Source organism: Protopterus annectens, chromosome 2.part0 (assembly GCF_019279795.1).
Source record: "Protopterus annectens isolate FY-2018-M chromosome 2.part0, PAN1.0, whole genome shotgun sequence".
NCBI classification, from domain to species: domain Eukaryota; kingdom Metazoa; phylum Chordata; order Ceratodontiformes; family Protopteridae; genus Protopterus; species Protopterus annectens.
Genome location: NC_056728.1, coordinates 361601085 through 361613438, shown reverse-complemented (window position 1 = coordinate 361613438; position 12354 = coordinate 361601085).

Sequence of the window (12354 nt, the reverse complement as noted above, 5' to 3'; positions counted from 1 at the left end):
TGAATACCCCACAATCACACAGGTGCATACATGGCCAACTACACAAACACACACACATGCACACATGCATACTACATGCATCACCCTCCCTCCACTTCACCAGAGTGACCCAACAGACAAAATAACTACCCACCAGGATGCACACACACACACATACAGGTGAAGTTGCACAATGATAGCACACACAGTCCTCCTATTATCCCTCTGTCAATATGCATAACATATGGTACCCAACAGCATGCAGTGCAGCTATAGTCAATCCATGCTAGCAACAGTATACATGTGTGTGAGACTAGGTGAAGCCCCTTCCCTTGGATACCACTGCACCCATGTACACAGTATTGCTGTGCACCTGTTCTGCACCCTACCATGTACTGTGCAGCACACCTCACAGGTGTACAGCCCATTGCTGAATGTGTACTACTGTGTCGGTTATGTCAGCTTCACTGCTCATAGCCCCTATGTTTTCCAGCAACACACACCTGGTATGATATGTGGACAGATGTCATTTGTGAATGCCTGATGTCTGATTCACAGCTCTCAACATCAGTGGACCATGTATGACCAATCCAATACTCTTACACTGACAACCAGCAGAGCATACTATGGCTATGGGGGGTGTACACACCCTTATTGATATGACACATCAATCCTTGATCTTCCAAGGGACCACATCACCGCATATCTTAACAGTACATGAGCCCAATATGTGTCATATGTCCTGTACTTTCACATGCAGTGTCTACATAATGTATTAGGTGTAAAGATACTGACTGCGATGTATACACACCATGTGGGTATATGTGTGCACACCCTTATCATGATGGTTTGTCGCTCCTCTTGCTGTGTGTACTACAGCAGTCACTACTCCTGAAAGGGGTATACCAGCGTGGGCTATCTGCATTTGCCAGTGTATGTTCAGTCTACCCTACTCATGTCCCTCTAATCTGCATGATTGCAAGGTCTACTCATGTACAAATCCCTTGGTGTTCACACACTGCCGTCACTATTGATGTGGGGGTAGGGTTACGGCTACCACAGGTCCTGAACCTGAGTATGTGCAGATGCAGCCATTCTTAGCATCCTTAGGATCCCTGCGGCAGTGCACTGGTGTGTCATGCTGACATCCGTCCTTCAGCCTTTTTGCAGATGCATGACAAGTAAGCCCTACACATGTGTCACTTTGCAGTGTCCCATATACTGAACACCACATGTTACAGCCTAGTCCAAGTTAATAATGTGGACCACTGTAATGCCTTATGCCATAGTGTATCTCTGTAGCAGTTGCCATTGTCCTACAGGTATATACAGTGGTGTTACACTGTATATGGTTGTTGTTCCAAACATGTAGGTAGGCCATGTCTCCCACCATTATGTTACTCCCTGAGGACACATTCCACAATGATAGGATGTTAGTTATCATGCAGGTGTCTGACATACCCTTCCAATACCCCTTCATGGTCACCCTTATGATGCCGTGCATTTCACAGCAACAATATGTGCACATGTACAGCATGCATTCTGGGTAGGTGTGTTAGATGTGTGCATGGAATATACCATCGCCATAACATGCCCGATGTATTGGCAAGCATCTACATAAACCATATTCACCAGCTACAGGCTGCTGCCTTGGTGGTATGCTGGAGGGACCTACATAAGAAGGTGAGAGATGCAAAGTCAGTGGCCACAACTTTGGCATTGCTACAGGGTGGGTGCAGTATTACAATACATCAATAGTACATTTCCATAATACTACCACATATGGACATCTGTTTATCACTACTATGCAGCAACAAAATATATCTATGACATGTCATATATGCATGATCTACCTGTACAGATGTAGATGTATATGCAACAGTGGTCTACAGATGTGCCCTGTGGCTTAACCTGCATGCTCCTCGGCCGGTGTGTGGGTGGCACCCACCTCCATAAAGGTGTCTGGCAGTTGGTGGCTGGCCAGACTGGCAGGTTCCACGAGGCTGGCCAGGAGCTCTTCCACACGTGCCAGGGGGGATGGATGGCAATGCCCCCCCCATGGCAAGGTTATCCCCATGGACTGCATAAGCATGCCGACAGGCATTGCGAAGCAGGTCAGAACAATGATGCTGGACCTGCTCATAACTGTTGTTCTACAGTTTGACATCATTTACCCTGTGGACTAGGTCATTCCATAGGGCGGTCACTTCTGCTGATCATGGGCAGCCCAGCCAAACAAGGTTGCATAGTGCTGTATGAGTCCATTCAGCAGGATTTCATTTTCCGCTGCTGTGTAGGCTGGCAGCCTTCCATGAGACATTGTGCTTGACAGACATAAAAATGGACACAGGTGTGAGCAAGTCATGCAGCAAGGTTACCACAGTTCTTAATACACATCACTGTCACCCCCCCCACCATATCACTGACAACAAACTGTACACACAACTCAGTAGGTATGGCTACAACATACCTACCAGTGGGGCAGATATTGTACTGTACCACGCTTTGTGCAATGTGTTTGAAGCCATGTTCCCTGTGTGGGCACTATAATTTCTGGGCTATTACAGACTATTCTCCTGCATGTCATTATCAGGGCCACAATGGTTCTGAATATGTCTGTGGTATACTTGCTATGTGTGTGCTGCACATCTGACATACTGTGTTATTGGGGTTATCTATGCATGCTGTTGAACATGTTCTGGGATTGTGTAGACTATTATTACCAACATATGTTCTATAACAGTGACACAATAGCATATATATGTACTATTGGCCAGCAGAACAACCTCTCCAAACTTATCTGCCCATGTTACCAGGCCACATCACATGTGTGTCCCACCCTGGGGCCTACTCATGTACTGGTCCAGCAATACCGTCAGCTGGAACCAACCCAGGGGATGTTGTCCCCCCCGGGGCACACACAGACATGGTCCTCTCCCCTGAAGTCAGGTCCAGGGTCTGTTCCATAACGGGCACCACAGACACATGTGGGATGTGCTACATCACCTTGAGGCACCCAGTATACATTCACAGGGCCAACATGTTCATCCTGCTCAACCTCCAGGCCAGGCCCCTTCAGAACGTGGACTGCTGTTGTGAGTAGCAGTGGGTGGGAGGCTTGTTCCCATTGCCTCCATATTGGGGCCCATGGGGCAACCACATCACAGACCACACACACCATCCAGGGTGTTTACCCACCATGTGTCACATACCACCCCTGTAGGATGTCCCCTTTATCTACTAACCCTGACCACAACTATACCTGCCACACATTGCCATATTCCTATTCCATACTTCACAGACAAGGGCAATGTAATCCCAACAAGGGGTTCACATGTGACATTCCCATCCATGTTGCACACATTGACAGCTGTGGATATCTGTGTGTGTTGCTATGTGTGCTGTTTCCTCACACATAGCATGCAACACTGTGGTTGTAATATAGGGGACATGTATTTACATACATATATGTTTTTGTGTGTGTTTGTATATATGTAGACATGTGCATATAGGTTTATATCTATATACGTATAGATATATGTGATGCATATATATATATATATATATATATATATATATATATATATATATATATTCTCATATATATGTCTACACATGGGTATCTGTATATTTGTGGACATAGATGTAGATATACACACATATATATATTTATATATATATATATATATATATATATATATATATATATATATATATATATATATTCAGACATCAGGTCCACAATCTCACAACACCTTCCTGCACAGCTGCACTGTTCTGCCTTGCTACAACACAGACAGGTGTCACATATGGACACAGCCTGACATTAGGGGGTATATGCAGGGCCAGATTGCAAGTAATCCTATTACACACCTATGGCATTCCTGCATGCTACAATACAGGTTAACTTGAGTATCCTGCAAGAGCTGGGCTGTGGAACCCATGTGTCCATCATAATGGCATTAATTCCACCACCAGGTATTAGCCACGTAATATACATACTTCCCATTACACAACACACACTATGATGGCTTACATCTTATCAGTCAGTGCTGCTCTACATGGTTGATGAGTATGGCCCACTACCCACAGGGATGGACTCTATTTTCCTTAGCATTTGTTCAGCTGAACATCATTACTACACCTGAAGGCACATATAAATCATTCCACATCATCTATCCCATTATTATGGACCAAGTACTAAGGTCAATTACATACATGTATAATTCACACACCTGTTCTGGGAATGCAGACTCTTCTGGATGGTTTTCTTTTTTTTCTGTGCCTTATACGCACACTCTCTTTCCCCCTCTCTCTCCCTCTCTCTCTCTTTCAGTCTCTCTCCAGTAAATGGAATGTGCTGCTTTGCACAGATTGCAGCACGGAATTTGTAGGTGAAGCACATGATCAGGTGATGGCCTCTGCAACAATCAGTGTCCTCCACTTGCTACCTGCATGCAGCATGCTGTGTAGTACTTCCATTTACCACTGTCATGGCAACCAGCTACTATAAATCCTTACATCTTGTGGGCATGGTCCCTTTACCTTTCCTGTATGATGGACATCCTACCTGTGTGTGGGCAGCAGTGTTACAGACAGCAGGTAGCAATACCTCTTACAGGAGAACCTGCACACTCAGGCCAGCTACATATTTGTAGGAGGTTCCAGAACTACAGACAGAGTGTGAGTAGTGTTGTTGTATGCATTGTATACCACCGGTGTTACATGGTTTGTGTGCACATACTAGTTTAACTTGGAATGCAATCTGTCTGCATAGCTCTAAAGTGTGGGCCTATCCTCTTGATGGCCAGAGGTGTGCCTATTATGTTTTGTCTGTCCACCACACAGGTCTTATGTCAGATATATCACTGGCTGTGTGTGTGTTGAGTGCTAGCAGTACATGACTACATCCATTTCTGTTTCTAACTCCATATTCCTGACTAAGGGGATGTTGCAGACTATCCTGTAACACCAGTGACTTGTTTAGTGTATGACAACAGTTTTACACATACGGGCCTATGTTCCAGCCTCTGTCCTCCACCTACATACCAGGCTTTGTACATATGGCATGCTGTCAGGGGTTGTTATCTAGTGGGCTGTGAGTATGTCATGCTGCCATTCCTGCCATCAGTCCACTTCTGTTGTGTCCCCCACGCATACTGTGGGGTTGGGTCAATACATGTGTGGGCTTCACCTACACAATACATGTGTGCCCTTATGCACTCCAGAGGCTGGTGTATGTTACAGTGGTATATGGCCCTGTATTATTGAGTCTAGGGGGGATGCACCATAACTAACCTAGGCTGTTACAACATGTGGGGGTATCAGGGGTAAGCTGCCTTAAGGTATCTGGATGTACATTACCATACAATTCACCTTGGGTAAATGCAGGTCTACTGTCTCCTGCCATACAGACTGTTCTGTCTGTCAATGTGATTGTGATGGTGTCAGTTATGCCTTGTTATGTAACAGATACATCCCATTGTGCCATCTGTGGTCTTTAACCCCTAGGGATTGTGTACAGAGTGAAGATAGAGGCTGCTGGACTATACACCTGCATTGCTTACTGTTGATTATTTGGTATCATGTGGCCCAGTCTGTCTTTAGTATTGTACTACCTGAAGGCCTCGGCATGGACAGCAACATATGTAAACCTTTCCAAACTAGTGCATTAGTATAACTGTTTCACAGTTGCATTACTCTGTTTATATGGATGTCGGAGACTAAACAGCTATATGACATGGCATATACAACTGTAATAGTACACGAATAAAGCTTTCCCATGTATGCAAACCTGTGTGTGGTGTTATATCCTTTGACCTCTCTGTGGATATATGTTGCAGGCAATGATTGTCACTTGTATGGTTGGCTCATACAGTGTCCAGTTGGTAAGGTGGTAACTGTAGCCATAGTGGCTGTTCCATATTGTGTGCACCTTCTACATATGTATCTTCCTATACATATCTCTGTTTGTGTATGTGTAGTTACACATATATCTATCTATCTATATCTATCTATCTATATATATATGCATATGTATATACATATATATATATATATATATATATATATATATATATATATATATATATGTATATACATATCTGCATATATGTGTCTCTGTATATGTATCCTAAGGATGTTGATTGCTTTCACATTGTACATTCCCTATGGGAGCCAGAGTGTACTGCATTATATGTTACTGATAGCCTGACATCATACAAGTGGGATGGAGTACTGTTAACATGTTGTGCCCATGTTGTGTCAGGTCCTGGTTATGGGATCTGCAACAGTTGGTAGTGTATTGCAGGGCAGACATGTTTGCTGTATGGGAGGGGAATACCTATTAATAGAAGATGTATGTTGTTTGGACCCCCTCAACCCCATTAACGGTGCATGTGGACATATATGTTTTTGTTATGTTCCCATTTTTAACTATAGATGTATGTCTGTATATTCCTATATAGATATATATATATATATATCTGCTTACATATATATATATATATATATATATATATATATATAATATATATTGCTGTATATATATATATATATATATATATATATATATATATATATATATATATAGATGTAGACATATATATATATATATATATATATATATATATATATATATAGATGTATGCATATGTATGTTTCTATATATATATATATATATATATATATATATATATCTGTATATCTACATCTACATATATAGATATGTATATATCTATTTAGATATTAATATGTGTACACACACACATACATCTACATGTTTAAATACATTTCCTGTACTGACGAATGACTGTGCTAGATGATATGTTTGTGAAAACATCAGGGCTATGCATATCTGACATGGCTTAGTGGTAAATCGCTATGGTGTGGAGGGTTCTGGGTTCGACCCTTGCAGAGGCTGTTTATTTTGATGCTGGGCAGAACAAGGGCTGTTGGATACAGAGTGATTAAGGCACTTTTAAGCAGTTGTGAGCGGGTTTGCTCTGAGGTAAGCATTGCTAACTTCCGGTTACAGTTTCTTATACTCAGCTTCTAAATTGCTTTACTAGTGTAGGCATGGTTTACTCTCGCACAAACAGGCTTAAACCCGCTTACTGCTGCTTAAACGTGCTTACTCCCACGTACCCGCATGCAAATTTCTTTTAAAGAAAATTAAAAAGGGTTGATAGGAAAGTGGTGATAAAGGGCACAAAGAGGTAAAGACAGTAGGGAAAATAGCTAGGGATGTGCAGGAGCGTGTAGGGAAGGTCCATAGCTGCCCATTTCTTCTACAGCAACAGCTGTGCATATACACTGACTTTGGAGGAAGATTTGGACACTCAATCCACTGAGAGATGGGTGAGGACAACATTAATATGTTGTGATGCCAATTAGACCAGATTACATGTGTCCAGTAGACACGTGTGCAAAATGGACAGCTATGTATGGGGAGATATATTTGTTTTGAGAACAGACTGCCCTTTTTTTTCATGTGACAGTGAGATGTTGGGGAGGGATAGTAGGTATATTTGGGGAGGTAGGTTGGGTAGGTTAAAACGACAAGGCAAACAGGATGCATACAGTGGCAGTATATGATACATGTGGAGTGTAAACACCTTGATGGGGAAGGGTGTTGGGAAATCGGAAGCCCATGAGCCCCCTAGTAGAAACAGTGGGACTGAGATCCCCATCCATGGGCAGTCACGACTGCACTTTCATGGCACTGAAGGTGGCTGTGCGGGGGGCTGAGTCGGAGTGCCAGGCCGACCCTCTAGTCATGACACACAGCCCTTGAGCTGGTGTAGAAGCTCTCCAAACTGCTGATCAAGCTCTCTACTCACCACGACCAAGACCTGGTGAAGGTTGACAGCTTCCTGTCTATGCCCACTCCCAGTGGGGCAAGCCACATCCCCTGAGGCAGTTCCACCTGAAGGTGGTGCAGGACGTGCTGGTGCCCGGTGCCATGGCCAACTGAGTTGGGACAGGTGGGTCCGCTGGGACAAGCCTTCCCAAGCATGCTATAGTGTTTAGATTTCATCATCATATATGTATGAGTAATAGTCAACACATTCCAGGGTTAGGTATAACAGCATGCATAGATATTCCCATTAACCCAGACAACAGATACGGAACAGTTGCATAGCAAACAGAACACATGCATATATGGGACCACAGTTGTAATAACAACAGCATGCAGGTTCATTGATGGCACCATGCCACCAATGTTGGACTATTTCAACATTGCACATGCATGGAAACAGATTTAAATAATTATCAACCAATAGGACATATGTCCCAAAAGACCAGATGAGGTGGGTATTTAGTTTATTGTTGGATATATGGTGGGGGGGATATGTCAATTAACAACTAGTATATTCCTGTAGTTCACATTACTTTCCTAGTCAGTGCTGTTATCTGTATCTTACAAGTATTACTACACTACCCTATTGCCTTAGTTTGGACAGTGATATGGCTGTCATCTTTATACATGTTTTACCTGCAGTATACACCTCTTACCTGGTATACCTGTGGAGGAAATGTTTGTTAACTCTGTTTCTACACATACTCCCAGATTCCAGGTTGATGTTGTGCACTTACCTGCCCATCGCTTTCTGCACAGACTCTGGCCATGCCTTGAACACATGCAGGTGAACCGGGACATATCTAGACTATTGCCCTCTTTAACCTTTAGTGACTTACAACACTCTTATACAGGCTTTCCCACACAGTTATATTATGTAGCACAGTGTGGGTGACAGTGATCAGTGATACCTTATTATTCAAAGCAACTGCAACACTCACAATTCCACACAATACCAAAGTAAACAGTACCAGTACAGTGTATCAAGCTTTTTATTTCTCTGCACAGTGTTCATATCCAACGTACCTGTGGGAGCAATGTTTGTTAGCACTACCTGAATGTTGCCACACAAAGTACCAGATTACACATTAGTATTATGCACATACATCTCACTCTGTTACTGTACACACTCTGTTCACAGCTTGACAACATGGGGTTGTAGATAGGACATACTTGGCTTATTACTCTCATAACAGTTTCGGGAGTTGCTAGAGTGACTGGTTTGTTCTCATAGATATGTGACAATCAGTTGTACATCCTGTTTGCTGCCTAAACATCAGGGATCATCCCACTGATTTCCCAGGGGGACAGGGTGACAGGCAGCAGATATGGGCCCATATACTGGACATTCTGGTCTTATCTGTACAATTGTGGGGTATGAGTCTGTATGCAGCCTACTTCCACTCCCAGGATTCAGACCATGGCTGTGTCTTATTTCTGTCTTATAATTCTCCTGTGGATTTACATTCCGACCTTGTATTACAACACTCTTATACAAGATTTCCTATACAGTTATATTTTGTACGACAGTGTGGGTGACAGTGATGTGTAACACTTTATTATTCAGAGCAACTGCATCAGTCACAATGCCATACAATACCAAAGTAAACAGTACCAGTACAGGGTATCATTCTTTTATTTCTGGGCACAGTGTTCTTATCTGACAGACCTGTGGGAGCAATGTTTGTTAGCACTAACTGAATATTGCCACACACAGTACCAGATTCCGCATTACTATTACACACATACATCTCACTCTGTTACTGTACACACTCTGGTCACAGCTTGACAACATGGGGTTGTAGATAGGACATATTTGGCTTATTACAATCATAACAGTTTTGGGAGTTGCTAGAGTGCCAGATTTGTTCTCATAGATGTGTGTCAATCAGTTGTATTTCCTGTTTGCTGCCTATACATCTGGGATCATCCCACTGATTCAGTGAGTAGATATGGGCCACTTGACATTCTGGACATATCTGTACAGTTGTGAGGTATGATTCTGTATGCAGACTACTACGACTGCCAGAATTCGAACCATGGCTGTGTGTGGTAAAAATACAACAGTTCACGTCTCAGTTGTGTGTGCTATTTAGATTTTGTTGTCTGCCTTTTCACTGTTTTCTGTCTATGTGTCTCTCAGTTGTACTAAATGACCTCTGGGGATTACACCAGTCATATACAGATATTTCTACACATTTTATTTATGTTGCATAGTGGGGGTAACAGTGCTTAATACAACAGTACTATTAAGTGATTGCAAATCTACATTACCATATGATACCAGAGTATACACATGCAGTCAAGCAGTTACTGACCTACTGTCAGGCTATTATGCTTTTATTTACATACAAACTATATGAGACTATTACTGCCATATTCCCCGGTGTATGCTGTACTTGCCTTAAACAATACAGGTTTTATACTGGCAATTACCTTACTAATGCTTTTAGATTTATTTCCTATGACAGTACATGCAAGAGTATTACTGACCTGCCTTGCGTCGCAACCTCTCCAGGTGACAGCCATGGGCTTCCTGGTTCACGACCCGCTCACTTGCCACTGTGAAGGACATAAGAGGATTATTTAGCTGTACCTATCCATAATATACATGAGCTGGCAATTATTACACATGTAGTGGAGTGATACTTACACACAGTTGGGACAGCCCCTGTTGTCCTAACCTCTTGGATCCACTGCTCTAAGAGGTCCCCCTTACGCTGCTTCAGGTTGGCATAATTACATCGGACCTGCTCACCAGTTCAGGGTATGCCAGTAGCACTGGTGAGGTCACGGGCGAGATGGTCCCAGGCTTCCGCCTTATATTGGGAACCCTGGCACTGGCCCTGCAGCAGTCTCTGCTCATGGTCTTTGACAAGGAGTCCTGCCATGACTCTGGACTCCTGGATGCCCCAGTGCTGTGCCCAGAAGTGCACTCCCTCTCCCCTTTCTGCCCATGGTGCCAGCAAGGGGAAGCTACAACCAGTTATGAGAGGTATTCCCCCCTATTGGTTTTAAGTAGGGCCGAATTCCTGCACTTTGCCATGATTGGCCGGTTTTGAAAAGGCTAAGCAATGGGCAAACCTGCTTACCTAAGGCTGGCATTGTTTAAAGGGGTATACCACTGGGCACATTGAGTTAGCTGGCCTAAACATTGCTTACACCTCCTAAGCTGGCCTGTGCAATGCTTAGCGTTGTTTAAATTTGACTTTGCATTATACTTGCTTTTTGGCATTGATTTACTATTCATTACATCTTATATATATGTCGGGTATCCATGATTCATGTGTATGCACTTATGGGGTCCTTCTGTTTAGAAGGGGACTTCAACACTCTATTATATTTAAACCTCACATCTGGGCGTACTTCAGTACTCCAGTTCACATATTTCCGTTATGTAGTGGATTATAGAACATTTGACTGTATACTGATTCCTTTCAAATGTTCAGTTTAATTTTACTATAGTGAGGATTTGTTTGGTGATACCTCATTCTTATGTACTGCTTTAATGGCTTGGTAGTTAACTACTGTGACTATAGTGTATAGTGTTCTGGGTTCAAGACCTGCAAGGCTGTTTATTTTGTTGCTGAGCAGAACAAGGGCCGTTGGATATAGAGTGATTAAGGCACTTTTAAGCAGTTATAAGCAGGTTTGCATGAGGGTAAACTATGCTAACCTCTGGTTAAATATGCTTACAGAGAGTTAGCTTCAATATTGCTTAACCTGTGTGTGCATTGCTCACCCCCATGCAAACGGGCTTAAACCCACTTACTAGTGCTCACTACTGCTTAATAGTGCTTACAATTGCTTACTCCCACTTACAACTGCACTGATTTAGACAGTAATGTCTAATGATTCCTGGGTAGGTGGGGGATTTGGAAGCTCTATGGAGTTATCATTCATTACACATTTTACTTTCCATTTGTATCCATGATTCCTGTGTAAATATACTGTATGGGGCACATGTGATTATCTGTGGACTTTGCAACATTATGACACTGAAACCTCACATCTGCATTTAATGCAATACACCAGTTCACAAATATATGTTATTTAGTAGGTTATGCAACTAAGATATTGGTCATAATGTGATTTGACATGGAAAGTGCTGCATTGGGACTCGAACTGGGAATGCCTGCTCGTAAGGCGAATGCTCTGCCTGCTGCACTATCACTATACTGCTTCATTTGCATATATTTTCCTTGTTATCCTCTTCAGCCATTTAAGCTGCATTAACCGTAGCTAGGCGATAGGAAAACACGAGCACCTACGGTTAGCTTTAATCAGATTCATAAAAAGAAAAATGGTATGTTTATTTTCTTTGTATTTAGTATTGCTGTTGTACATGTGGGGGGATGTTGCTGGGGGTATGCGGACAACTATGAGCAGTCTCGCTCATTCTTTTGGCTTTTCTGCTGTTCTTCATTGTGGGGCATGTATATTCTGAAAGCTCTGCTCTCAGACATGTCTCCTGCACTCTTACATGCTCTGTAGGATTTGGTGCTCAGGCAGCA